This window comes from Bubalus kerabau, chromosome 4 (assembly GCF_029407905.1).
Source record: "Bubalus kerabau isolate K-KA32 ecotype Philippines breed swamp buffalo chromosome 4, PCC_UOA_SB_1v2, whole genome shotgun sequence".
NCBI classification, from domain to species: domain Eukaryota; kingdom Metazoa; phylum Chordata; class Mammalia; order Artiodactyla; family Bovidae; genus Bubalus; species Bubalus kerabau.
The window spans coordinates 93,302,404-93,315,976 of NC_073627.1; the positions used below are offsets into that span (position 1 = coordinate 93,302,404).

The window sequence follows — 13,573 nt, forward strand, 5'->3', positions numbered from 1 at the left end:
ATGTGGTTTTTTCCCCCAAACTTGAATAAGGTTATTTCTGTTACATCAGACTGGGCTTTTGCTAGTGTGTCATTAGTAATCTTGTGTTTCTGGTATATTAATTTCGAAGTTTCTCAGTTCTAACTTTTCCTCACCTCTATTATCACTTTGACCTCTTTTCCCCCAAGAGCAACATGTCTGTATACAACTCACAATATGTACACACAGATACATATCCCATTCTCCCCCCATATGGTAGGACATATATGACAGCAAGGGTTTGGCTCTTAGCTTTTGAGTTGGCAATGAAATGAGAGCATCCACTCTTTTTGCCCTTAGCATTTCAACTAATTGCTTCACTCTCTTCCCCTGCACAGAAAACCCTGAAATCATGTCTTCACTTATTTCTGTTCAGAGGTGAGGCACAGCATTCTCTCTGGCTGCCTTACTCAGGACATTATTCTTTATGTGGGACAAGGAGAAAGTGACTTATTTTTCTATGGTGTGATTTTTCTGTGAAAGTGGATAGAACAGCAAGCAGTAAGACTACCAAAATACATCTTATATAATCATTTCACCATAGCACTGAACACACTCCACCAGTAATTGTACCAGAAAAAGTTAACATTTGCCATTAAAAATAGCTAAATGCCAAAATCAAGGGTTCTTTACAAAAAAGATGAATTTTTAGAAATTTGTTGGCCTCTTTTGAATTAATGTCTTGCTAATCTTTGTTATCAGCATCTTCAGTTTCTTCACAAGATTTTGGATTTCATAGGTTATTATTCACACACACACACTCTTACTTTATAGATTGTATCTTAAACCTACTTGAATTAGTGACTTTAGCTGCTGTACAAAAATTTTAAGATGTTTTAAAAAACCAAAAGGCATAATGAATTCATCATTATGTATTACTAATACATAATTACTATACATTACTGTAACACCTGAACTTTGAAATTACTCACTGCACATGGTGCTCTTCACAGGTTACTTCCTTGAAATCTTAGCACCATTGAGTTGAGATGGGGGAACCCAAAAATGATTCTTTGACTACCAGGAGGTATTTCCCACTGAATTAATGAAGGATTCCCTGCTCTTTTTCCCCATTAAGGAATCTCAGCTTGTGCCCTTTGATAATAAAAGCAGGGCTTTATTGATTTTTAACATTATTTAAAACAAGTTCTTTTGGGATATAGGTTGTCCATACAGACAGTGTATAATAACCTGGCATTTTCTAATTCGGCCATATTTCACAGTCTTTGGTTAAAGGACTCCAGCATACTGCTACTTAATTCACTTAACAACTGTATTTTTTTTCTGTTCTCTCTTTGCATTGTCTTTTCTGTGTTTTTCTTTCATTTGTTTTAAATTACCAGAATGAGTCTTGCAAAAAGTTTTAAATACACGTTTTCTCCAAGTTTAATTTTTCTTGGTTTAACATTATCAGAATAAGGTATCGGCGTCAGAGCAGTAATGGACTTCTTTACTGATGACATAAATGTTTGGGTTGGTCAAAATTTAGGACATGGCATTTTGACCCTTTCCCACCATACTAAGTTAGTAAGTTTGCTATTCACAGCATTGAAGCTTCAGGCAAAGAATTTTTAAAAACACTCATTTATCTATTTGGTTGCGCTGAGGGTTAGTTGTGGTACTTGGAATCTCTAGTTCTGGCATGCTGGATGTAGTTTCCTGACCAGGGATCAAACCTGGGCCCCCAGCATTGGAAATGCAGACTCTTAGCCACTGGAACCTCAGAGAAGTTGCTCGGCCAAAGATTTTATATTGTTGTTGTTGTTGAGTCCTTAAGTCATGCCCAGCTCTTTGTGATCCCATGGACTGCAAGCTTCTCTGTCCTTCACTATCTCCTGCAGTTTGCTCAAACTCATGTCCATTGAGTTGGTGATGCCATCCAACCATTTCATCCTCTGCTGCCCCCTTCTCCTCTGTTTTATACAGTCTTACAAATTAGCAAGTATTACTAGTATACACCAAGCAGTGGGCAAGCGGGAATGGAAAGAAGAGTGCTGATGGAATGAAGTAGAAAGAAGACTGATGAAAGTATCGTCAATCGCCTCTGAGGAACCTGCTCCCAGCAAGAAGTGTAACTAATCAAATAAACCCTGTTGCCTTTGTGATTAACTGGAGGTGGGACATAAAGGTCGAGGGCTACTGTACTAAATGAGTCTTAGTATTTATTATTTGCAAGTTAGTTTTAATGTATATAGTCTAGATGACGATTTTATTTCTAAACAATTAAGGTATTCTAAATGATTTTCAGACATTTAATGATCATCTAAGACAACTGGAAAATTATTGTTTAAAATAAAAACTTGATGGGGTATATTTGATTTGATAAAAGAGGTGGGCAGATTTTAGAAAGGTTATTTATTTATAATTTTTTTTCCTTAGTGATATCAGTAATTTTTACTTCTGACAAAACTCACTTGTTGAAACTACCTTTAAAAAAAAAATCCACCATTTCTTGGGATGTTCAGTTAAAATTTTTCAAGGGTAAGAGGCTTGATGAAAAAAATGAAAAAGGTACTACATAGCTTAATGAACCCCATAGTAGCTTGCTTGGTGCACATTATTTTCTTTATAGAATACTTTGACTTTAAATACTTTAATTATTAGCTCAACAACCCAGCTGTTTTCCTGCCAATTTTGAAACTATTCAGAATTTTTAATGTAAAATGAACAGGCTTGGCCTGTGTCATCTGAACATCAGTGAAGAGATGTTTATTGAACATATATCATCTCTAAAGTATTGGGCCAGGTATGCTTTGATTCTTCAGTTCTGTGCCACAGGAAATGATAAGCAGTATAAAGTTAATTTAGTGTCATCTACCAGCCATCTTTATGGTTTAATGTACTGTAAGACTTAATATTCATATAATCCATTAATTTCAAGTATTTCTTTTTTTGTAATTCACTGGAAGTAATTTCTCTCTCTCTTTTTTTTTTTTTCTCGGCATCATTGAATTTGAATTCCCAACTCTTTACTAGATATGTCTTATCAGAACAGGGGTATTTATAGAGACACTCACCCAAATAGAAAATATAGGACATCCCATTAAATTTGAATTTCAGGTAAACAGTGAATAATTTTCTAGTGTAAACACATACCTTGCAAATTTAGCTGAGTGGTCCTGTGTTTTTGCTAAATCTGGCAAGTATACACCTAAAATAAAACCCTAGTTAGGCTTAATTTGCATAATTAAGCCCCAAATCAAGGCCATTGGTTCTGAGCTTTCTGTAATGAAAAACCTTTTGATTATGTCCGTCCTACATTTAGAATCACGAGATCACAGTATTCTGTTTACGGACGCTTCAGATTTGTTGGCTGCACGGTACTTTATAAGGATTTAAGCAGGGTGGATCAAAACCAGTCATTTTTCATTTTATTCCATGAAAGGTCACATGTCTTTATTATTTGTCCCAGTCTGTGCTCTTCTTATGAATTGTCTAAACATCTGTGAAAGTAGTTTATCCCCAACTGGTAGCTCTGTAATATTCTCCCTGACTCGAGTCCAGGAGCCAGTATAACTAAGTATAAGCTTTCCTTTTCCACCCTCTGTTCTTCGCTAGAACTCCTAGAACTCCTTTTAGAAGTCTTCTATCAAAAGCAATAACGCATGACACTTCTGTGACCTCACGCTCACTCTGAGTAACGCAGCAGCAGTTTCTGTATGATCATTTGTAAATTTGTCAAGAATAAGAGAGGAGAGTGAGTGAAACAGTGTCCTCTGACAAAGGAAAATAATGCTTGCAGATACTAACCAGCAAAGTGCTGGCCTCCTTCTTAAAAGCTGAAGACCTTCCCAGCAAGACTGAATTCTGAATTTTGCTTTGGGAGACAATTGTTGAGGAGGGATATTTAGGATTAGATGAAAAGAGTAAGAAAGGTTCTAGCTTGATACCTCAGCACAGGGAAATAAATGCAGGCTTCAGCGTGGCAGTGACAACTGATCCTTTGGGAGGAAGTAGGTTGCCATGCCTCTGGGACTTTCCTTAGAAACACGAGGATGGAAACCCCACCGTTCTCTTCCCTTGGTGCACTGGTTTGGAAAAGGTGGGAATTAGTGGAATATCTGCTTAAAAGAATTTGTCTTTGTAGAAGACTTGGTTTTTCCCAATGATGACCCTGAAACCTGGCTTGCCTAGCTGAAGGATTCTCTTTCAGGGAAACTAGCTCTTAGGTGCCTCCTAGCTCTGCCTCCATGCTCTCTCCATGGACAAAGTCCTTGAACATCTCTCCACTTATTTTTTATTTTAGAGAGCAAACACAAGGCCGCTTTCCTGCCTGGCACATGAGCCATCTTTGCATGACCTGAGGGCACCGTGCCCTCTTGTGCTTCTCCCCTTCACTCCCTGATCACAGCTGATAAGCTCGAGAAGGAGGACACCCTCTCAAATGTGACAGTTCGCTCCTTGATTCATGGCATTAACTATATTCTTGTTGCGTCCCTGAACGGCTTGTTTTGATTTGTGTCGCAGCCTGCCCACCTTTGGAACAGTGCTTTGAACTCTGACTTTTTTTTTTTTTTTTCCAAATCACAGCACAAACAGTGCCTCCCCTTCAAAGTCCTGGGCTCTCTGCCTGTTAGCTCCCCAGATGTTTTTTTCTAGCTCTATTTTATTCAGACAGAAACATAAGGTGGATCTGATAAATCCTGATCTCTAAAGTGTACAGTGCAGGTCCCCTGCTAAGGACTTTCCAGGAAGGAAATGGAGATTGAAGCTACAGAGCTGGAGCCCCAGGGTCTGAAGAAGCTTCAAGTACACAAATGGGGGAGTGGGCCTGAAGACAACAGGAGGTGAAGCTGCAGCTCGGTGTAAGTTCTGCTCCTGGCTCCACCGCCTGCTGTCAGTGGGACCCAGGCCAGGTTACATAACCTCTGTTTTCTCATCTGTGAAATGTGGATAATGATAGTGCCTCGTTTGCAGGGTTCTTTCTGATATTAAATGAGATAATCTACTTGCTAAGTGTTCGTTGTTTCTAAATTCTTACAGAAGTAAAACTTCAACCTTCATGACACAACAGGTGTTTTATCGTGGTTGACGGGGTTAAAAGTTGAGTGTATTCAGGCCAGTTTTCGAATCCCATCTCTGTCTCTATTTAGTAAGCCCCAGTTCTTTTCATCTGTAAACTCAGATAATAATAGGAAGCTACCTGAATAGCACAGTGACATTTTGAGGAGGATTAAATGAAAATGTGGACTGAACAGTAATGATACTCTCCTGGGCCCCATGCAGGTTTTCTCTGGTGCCCAGTGCTAGAGTTAGGTCATCAGTTTCTTTGGTTGTAGGGCCTAGTTTTCCCAGGGAGATCTTGTATTCCCCAGCAAATCCAATTTAGCTTCATACTGTCCATTTCTCCTAAAATGTCATGTGAGCCCTTACTTGAATAGAAGTCTGAAACACTTTTCTTTTTCATATTTTAAGAACTGTGCATCAGTTGAATTGAACTATAGAATTGCTTATTTGTTGAAAATCCAAAAACCAGAAGGAAATGAATTTTAGGCAGGATGAAAGGCTACTTTGGCCTATTTTCATACCTGTATTCTTGCATGTGAAGTGCTTTGATGGGCTAACCACTTTATCATTTTATTGCACTTTATTACATCATAAATTTTTATATCTTGCTAACGATCCTACAGGAAGCTTAATTGTTTATAGGAACATCTTAATTAACTGGAGTTCAGCAGGTTAAGCAGAACACAAATTGAAGGGGTTATAAATGAAACATACTCAGCTCCTCTCATTTTACTCAGGATGCTCTGTTCAGATAATGAGGAGATGCTTCTGGGTCATAAGAATCCAGGATGCCTCAGCAAAACTCTCAACTGTTCTTCCTCCTCCTATTGTGTCATAGTGAGGACTTCTTCTAAGTGTGGATCCCCATCCCCATACCCATCCTCCATCCCTCAGCCCTGCACTTGAATAGTAAAATCACTGGATGAGATACCTGTGGTGTTTAGAGAAATTCTGACTTGTATTCTGGGAGGCATAAAATGTTGTCTGTACCACTCTTTCCTCACCAGGGTTTGCCTTTCAGGAGGGTAGAAATCTGTAACTCTTCAGAAGCTTGAGTTAATCTGTCATTAGTGAGCATATACCCTAAGTGTTGTATTTGTTGTTGTTTAGTTGCTAAGTCATGTCTGACTCTTTGCGATCCCCTGGACTTACAGCCCACTGGGCTCCTCTGTCCATGGGATTTCCTGGACAAAAGGATACTAGAGTGGGTTGCCATTTCCTTCTGCAGGGAATCTTCCCGACCCAGGGATTGAACCCACCTTCCTGCATTGGCAGGCAGATTCTTTACCACCAAGCCACCAGGGAAGCCCGAGGTATTGTATCAGTTCAGTTCAGTCGCCCAGTCGTGTCCGACTTTTTGTGACCCCATGGACCGCAGCACACCAGTCCTCCCTGTCAATCACCAACTGCTGGAGTTTACCCAAACTCACATCCATTGAGTCAGTGATGCCATCCAACCATCTCATCCTCTGTCATCCCCTTCTCCTCCTGCCCTCAATCTTTCCCAGCATCAGGGCCTTTTCAAATGAGTCAGCTCTTCACATCAGGTGGCCAAAGTATTAGAGTTTCAGCTTCAACATCAGTCCTTCCAGTGAACACCCAGGACTGATCTCCTTTAGGGGAGAGGAAACTTACTACTAGGCTTCTCAAAAGATTGCTTACAAATCTATCCAGTTATGGTCGTAATCCTTTTAAATATTTTCTATACAATACAGGTCAGGAAGCAACAGTTAGAACTAGACATGGAACAGACTGGTTCCAAATCCAGACTGTGTTCTTTGATACACAATAAAATCCCTCCTTTGGCCTCAAGATCTCTCAGCCTGCTTGTATGGTCAGGTGATCCTACAAAATCAAGTGCAAACACATTTAATTGAAAGAAGAGCTTTTTGGGGCCTTAAGTTCGATTGGCCAAGGAACACAAGGCAACACTAGACCTGGGTGTCCAAAAGGGAAGCCACTATTTTCAAACTGAGCACTTGAGATGTGGTTAGTCCCAACTGAGGTATGCTGTAAATATAAAGTGTACACTGAAATTTAGAGATTTAATCTTAGAAAACAAGAATGTAAAATAGCTCAATGAAAATGGTTTTTATGTGGTTTACTTGTTGTTAATGTTCAGTCGCTCAGTTGTGTCTGACTCTTTGCAACCGCATGGACTGCAGCACACCAGGCTTCCTTGTCCTTCACCATCTCCCAGAGCTCGCTCAAACTCATGTCCGATTGCGTCCATGATGACATCTAACCAGTTCATCCTCTGTCGTCTCCTTCTCCTCTTGCCTTCAATCTTTCCCAGCATCAGGGTCTTTTATAATGAGTCGTCTCTTCACATCAGGTGGCCAAAGGATTGGCGCTTCAGCTTCAGCATCAGTCCTTCCAATGATTATTCAGGATTGATTTCCTTTAGAACTCACTGGTTTGATCTCCTTGCAGTCCAAGGGACTCCCAAGAGTCTTTTCCAACACCACATTTCAAAAGCATCAACTCTTTGGCATTCAGCCTTCTTTATGGTCCAACTCTGAGATGCATGCATGACTACTGGAAAAATCACAGCTTTGATTATATGGACTATTTTTGGCAAAGTAATGTCTCTGCTTTTTAATATGCTGTCCAGGTTTGTCACAGCTTTTCTTCTAAGGAGCAAGCATCTTTTCATTTCATGGCTGCAGTCACCATCTGCAGTGATTTTGGAGCCCTAAAATATAAAGTCTGCCACTTTTTCCACTGTTTCTCCATCTGTTTGCCATGAAGTGATGGGACCAGATGCCATGATCTTATTTTTTCTGAATGTTGAGTTTTAAGCCAGCTTTTTCACTCTCAATCTTTCACCTTCATCAAAAGGCTCTTCAGTTCCTCTTCAATTTCTGCCATAAGGGTGGTGTCATTTGCATATCTGATATTTCTCCCGGCAGTCTTGATTCCAGCTTGTGCTTCATCCAGCCCGGCATTTTGCACGATATACTCTGCATATAAGTTAAGTAAGTGGTCTACATATTGGTGAAATATTTTATGTATTGGGCTAAACAGAAAATATTTTTGAAAAATTAGTTTCATTGTTCGTTTTTTGCTTTTTAAATGAGATTGGCTTCCCAGGTGGCACTAGTGGTAAAGAAGCCACGTGCCGGTGTAGGATACGTACGAGACATGGGTTCGATCCCTGGTTCAGAAAGATCCTTTGGAGAAGGAAATGGCAACCCATTCCAGTATTCTTGCTTGGGGAATCCCATGGACAGAGGAGCCTGGCAGCCTACAGTCCATAAGGTTGTGAAGAGTCAGACACGACTGAAGCAACTGAGCCCTGAGAGAGATGTAAAATTACATATGTGACTTGAATTGTTTCTGTTAGGCATGGCTGTTGTGGATCTCAGTGTGAGATCATGTGTTTGATTAACCTGGTTTGCTGGTAGAGAAGTTAAAATCGGTGTGAGAATCCTAACATCCCCGATCCCGGCTCCTGTCCTTCCTTCACTCAGTCCTTTGTGCTTTCACACGTGCTGTGCTGTTGATGGTTGCGCTTTCCTCTGCCCTGGTCATCAGGGCAGCTGGACCTCCTTGCCCCCAGAAGCAATTAAGTCTTTCCTTCTGTATTGTTGTTGGTGTTCAGTCGCCCAGTCATGTGCGACTCTTTGTGACCCCATGGACTGCAGTATACCAGGCCTCCTTGTCTCTCATCATCTCCCGAAGTCCGCCCAAGTTCATGTCCATTGCATCGGAGATGCCATCCAGCCATCTCATCCTCTTACACACTCTTCTCCTTCTGCCCTCAATCTTTCTCCACATCAGGGACTTTTCCAATGAGCCGGCTGTTCACAGCAGATGACCAAAACACTGGAGCTTCGGCTTCAGCATCAGTCCTTCCAGTGAGTATTCAGGCTTGATTTCCCTTCAGATTGACTGGATTGATCTCCTTGCTGTCCAGGAAACTCTCAGGAGTCTCCTCTAGCACCACAGTTAGAAGGCATCAGGTCGGTATAGTATCAGTATATTTCACTGAGACCAGAAGGGTAGTTTCTATAATACCAACCCCTCCCACTAGCTTGGGACCTCAGGAAAAACACTTCTTCATCTCTGGGTGCTGATAACTCACTGTAGCATCCCCAACATGAGGGAGTGAGGTAGCACATGGCAGGAAGGATTATGGGAATCTCCTGCATGTACCTGAAAGTCTCTGATTTCTGATTGCCAGTTTCTTTCCCAGCAGCCTCAAGCACAGCCTGCAAACCACCCCACCCTGCCTGTAGTTCTGTTTTTGTGTTTCTTTATCAGTCCTTACTCTTGTTTTCGTCTTTGTTCCTCTGTGCGTCTTCAAGCAACAAAACAAGTGAAAGTTAGGTGGAAGGTTTCAGTAGCCTACCCAACCAAGAAGAAAATTTTAGAGAAGTTAAATTTGCTTGATCATTAACAGATATTGGCATTTTTGTTTTATTAGGAAGATCTGTCTTGAGCTAAATATTTTTCACTTTTTATTTAGTAGCTCTTCAATACTCCTTTGCCTGCAAAAATCTGAGGGTAAGAAATTCTCCCCTCCCCCGCTTTTGGCTGTTCATGTTTTCCACTATCAGTAAAAATTAAAAAACAAATCAACCTCTCACATAAAAGAAAACACCTGTTTGGCTTGGAGAATCTGGCCAGGGAGGTCTTTTTCCTGACGGGCCAAAAGCGACCGTCACAGGGCCCCTTATCAAAAAAAAAAAAAAGTCATTTTTTTCCTTTATTTCATATGAGCATTGGCAGAAACTCTGACAAGCAGTTCTTCATATTTTATTATGCTCTTGTCTGCAGAATCTCTGTCAGGCAAAAACCTTGTCAGCGGAAAACCTGTCGTGGGATCAGAGGAGACAAAAACAGGTGTCACATAGGCAGTCAAAACTGAAGGAAAAAAAGATTAGGCTAAAGAGAGAGAGGCAGACAATTACATTAATGCCATTGCTTTTATCTTATAGATGTGTGTTATTATCTCGGGGTGCTGAGTGCGCAATTGCCTCAAAGAAAAGTAGACAGGAGACAAGGGGAAACTTGATAGTTATTAACTGAAGAGGCAGTGTGTCAAAGCTGGATGGGGTTCAAAGTTTTGCAAGGGGAAAAAAACTGCAGGCAGCCAGCAACGGCTGTGTGGTTCTGCTTTCGGCTACATAAACCTAGTAGCAATCTAACATTTTCGACTTGGAAACAGATCATAGAGAAAAAAATTAATGAAAGATTTCATTTGGAGGTTTGGGGGGGGGGGGGGTTTAACATTTATCCTATAGACATGTGACTGAATCATAGTCGTTTCTCTCATAAAATCTTGCCTCGATGTGAGACATGAAGACAGGCATTTGTCAGCTCAGCTTTGTTGTTTGGATATGTTTAAAACACCTATTATCAACACACTTTTAATTAAAAAAAGCTATTAAGAAGCCCTTTTACTAAGTGTGAACATCTGTATGTGCAAGCTGTAAATTAGATCACATATGTGTGCCTCAGTCAGAGACTAAATAAACTTGGCAAGTGTTTTCTATTACTGGTTTTTAAATACAGTGAAATATCTACAGGAACAATGGTTACACTTGAAATTTTGGATCTTCAAAAACAGTGTGCCTGTTGATCCTGATGAATAGACCTTGTCTTCTAATTAGACATTAGAGTCATTATTATGAAATTGGTAACCAGAATTCACTGGGCTAACCAATATCTCCCCCGTTTCTTTGTTCATGTCATTTCAGGAGACTTCTTTTTCTCAAAAGTTGGTCTCCATGAAGTATTTGTGATGGTAGAAAATAGTTTCACTTTGCAAGTGGCTTAAACTCTGAATGCTCTTTTGCCTTGTTGATAACTCAGGTGTCAAAGAACCAACTGATAGCAAATGGGATGGAAACTTTTAAGGCCTTCCTCTCTGCTCAGTCATACATCGATGATATTAGTGAAAAAATCAGCAAGCATTGCTTTAGTCCTTAACATTTTCTGCTCATGCATTTAAAAATTGGTTAGTTTAGCCTTTTCCTAAGACAGCCTTCTTAGCCCTTTTTTATGAGCAAATCTTTATAGAGAGGTCTTTTATCCCGCCAGTCACTGATGCAAAGCAGTTTGATACTTGATATATGCATTAAGCAAATCCAGCAATCCAGAAGAAAACACACGTCAGTGTCAAAAGTGTGTGTGATAGCCCAGAGTTTCAAGGGATTACAGTGGGGGAAAGAGAGATTGATTATAGATTTAGAGTGAGATTTCAGACTGACTTACTGGGAGAGGGAAGGAAAAATACTTGTGACACAAAGGTGACGTTCATTAAAAAGAAAAGACTGAATATAATCATTTCTTTCTTTTAGGTGTTTTCTACCAAGTGCTGGCTTTTGTATTACTGTTCTCTCTAGGTTTTGAAATACTTCTTCACTGCTGTGGTAGAATTTAAAGCCCATATTCTATCGAAAATAAATATGACTTGCTTTTGCAATATTTCCATAATGAAGTTTCTGATACAGATCTATGCTACTTCAGGAAAATTAAGTCTTTAAGGTTAATAAATTGGGAGTAGGGTGATTATTCTCTTACAGGATTCATTTTTTTGTTTGTTGAATAGAAGGATATTCAGCAAACAAGGTATTACTTTTAAAGGGGATATGTTTTGTAGTCAGTGTGCATTTAATTCATTGATCTGTGAATTCTATAAAGCAGGGTTTTGTGTAGTCAGCTCTCAGCTCTCCTTGGTAACTAGAGACTGGATAGCACAACAGAAGGAATAAATAATAATAATAATAATAATCCCCAAACCTGATCGCAGCAGGTAGATTCAGTTATTTGATGTCTTCCTAGACTTACTGTCAAGCTTGCAGATTGCATTTCCTCTTTCCGCTTAACCACCTATTCATGGAGATGCAGATGAGGAGAGACATACCCCCAAAAGTGGGCCTTGAAAGGAAAAGGAAGAAGGAAGAGAAGTACAACCGAGGATCTGTTTAGTCTCCTAGCCGAGAGAGCAAGCGTTGACAGTCTACTTCTGCGTGTGCCTCAGTCAGACTTTAATGATTTCCAAAGTCTGTTGTGAGGACTGTATTATTCATAAGGCCACAGGGGGGGAAATGCCAATCAGTTTGAAATATTACCTATATAGTCTCAAGTGGAGCTCAAATTCTACCCTGGACTAATTGAGAGTGTGTGTGTGTGTGTGTGTGTGTGTGTGTGTGTGTGTGTGTGTGCATATCCATATACACCCAAAGCTGCATGTCAGATAGGGAGCAATTAAAATCTGTAGGACAGTTGGGGCTCATTGGAACTCCTTCTGTCCCCCTTTGCTCCCTGCAGGGTAGGTTCACTTTCCTAATGGACCATAAGAGTATTCATCTACTTATCCCTCATGTATTAAGAGAAAAAAAAAAAAAGATCAAGGACTCTTCACATAAGACATACAGGGTATAGTAATGTAATCAGGGTTTATGGTGGCTCAGTAGAAGTGTCTTTTTTTTTTTTTTCTTCTTTTGACTTAAAAACACTGACACACTATTTGTTCAAGTAAAAAAAATAAGCCTTTCACATATAAGGACTGACAGTTTTTATCACCAGGCTTGGGGATCAACTCTTTCAGCTCCATATCATTCCTTTTCTTCTTTCCTTAAAAAAAAAATTCTAAAAGCAAGACTTCTCTCTCTTTGATATTAAATATCCTAATTAATTCAACTTTGACAGTTAGCAAGTTGTGACTTAAAGGGAACATGAGTTATTTTATGCTTAATTTGCTCCCAGGTTGCACACTTCTGTCCCCCCAAAGTAGTGGGTAAAACGTGCAGATCTAAATATTACTTCAGGTCATAAGGAGTTTTTCTCTTAGTAACGGTCATGGTCCACCTTCCTCATCGATCACCTGACTCACTGAAAAGTTTTTAATCCGTCATCGTTGCCATTTGTTACTGTTCTCTTCCGGGGTGACAACTATGACTGGGAACTGGCTCACAACCTATGGTAGGTTAAGCCTTTGCCTTGCACGCTGATGCTCTTGCCTAGTAAGAAAGCTGAGTCTTATAATGGGAAAGGATTGATGTTCTAATGATTCCAAAGGGCCCCTTTATGATGAAATTCTAAATACGCAAAACCCCATTAAACCTGTAGAAGTTCATGGGCTAGCTACATTGAAATGACATATCATTATATTGGGTATAGTGTGCATATTATAAAGTGTGGTATACTTGGAAATTATTGGTCATATTAGCAACAATGAAGAGCCACCCACCCTCATAAATTCAGAGGTTATGGTCTGGGTACTTGAAGTAGGAAAGGGAACAATATTCTGATTATAAGTAATCAAAACTTAAAAAATCTGACCCCAGAAATTGCCCTAATAAAATTCCGTTGCGAACAGCTGTTTTTATTTGACTCTTAAAGTAATTGTGGAAAGAATTCCATAAAACAGCCCTTTAAAGACACATTGAAATGTTAACCTCTTAGAGATTAAAATAGTATTCTAGGACCCAGAGCTCCTAAAAGCTGACCACTTGATGCTATTATAATTTGGATCCTAAGGGGAGTTGGGGCAAGAGACTGGAGTTCTCAAAACAATTAGCTTTGCAATTTAGGG

The 13,573-nt window shown here is 39.9% G+C and overlaps 1 protein-coding gene across 24 annotated transcripts in view; it reads left to right on the plus strand.

Annotated features, from left to right (window-relative positions):
- Positions 1-13,573, plus strand: part of BNC2 (basonuclin zinc finger protein 2) — a 486,409-nt gene that overhangs the window by 314,815 nt on the left and 158,021 nt on the right. The window contains exon 4 of one of the 24 annotated variants that reach the window (XR_008713500.1): positions 1,945-2,503. The exons of the other annotated variants lie outside the window; for them this stretch is intronic. The gene's annotated coding sequence lies outside the window, so the exon portion shown is untranslated. Of the gene's footprint in view, positions 1-1,944; positions 2,504-13,573 lie in introns of those variants that run through there. 24 annotated transcript variants of the gene reach the window in all.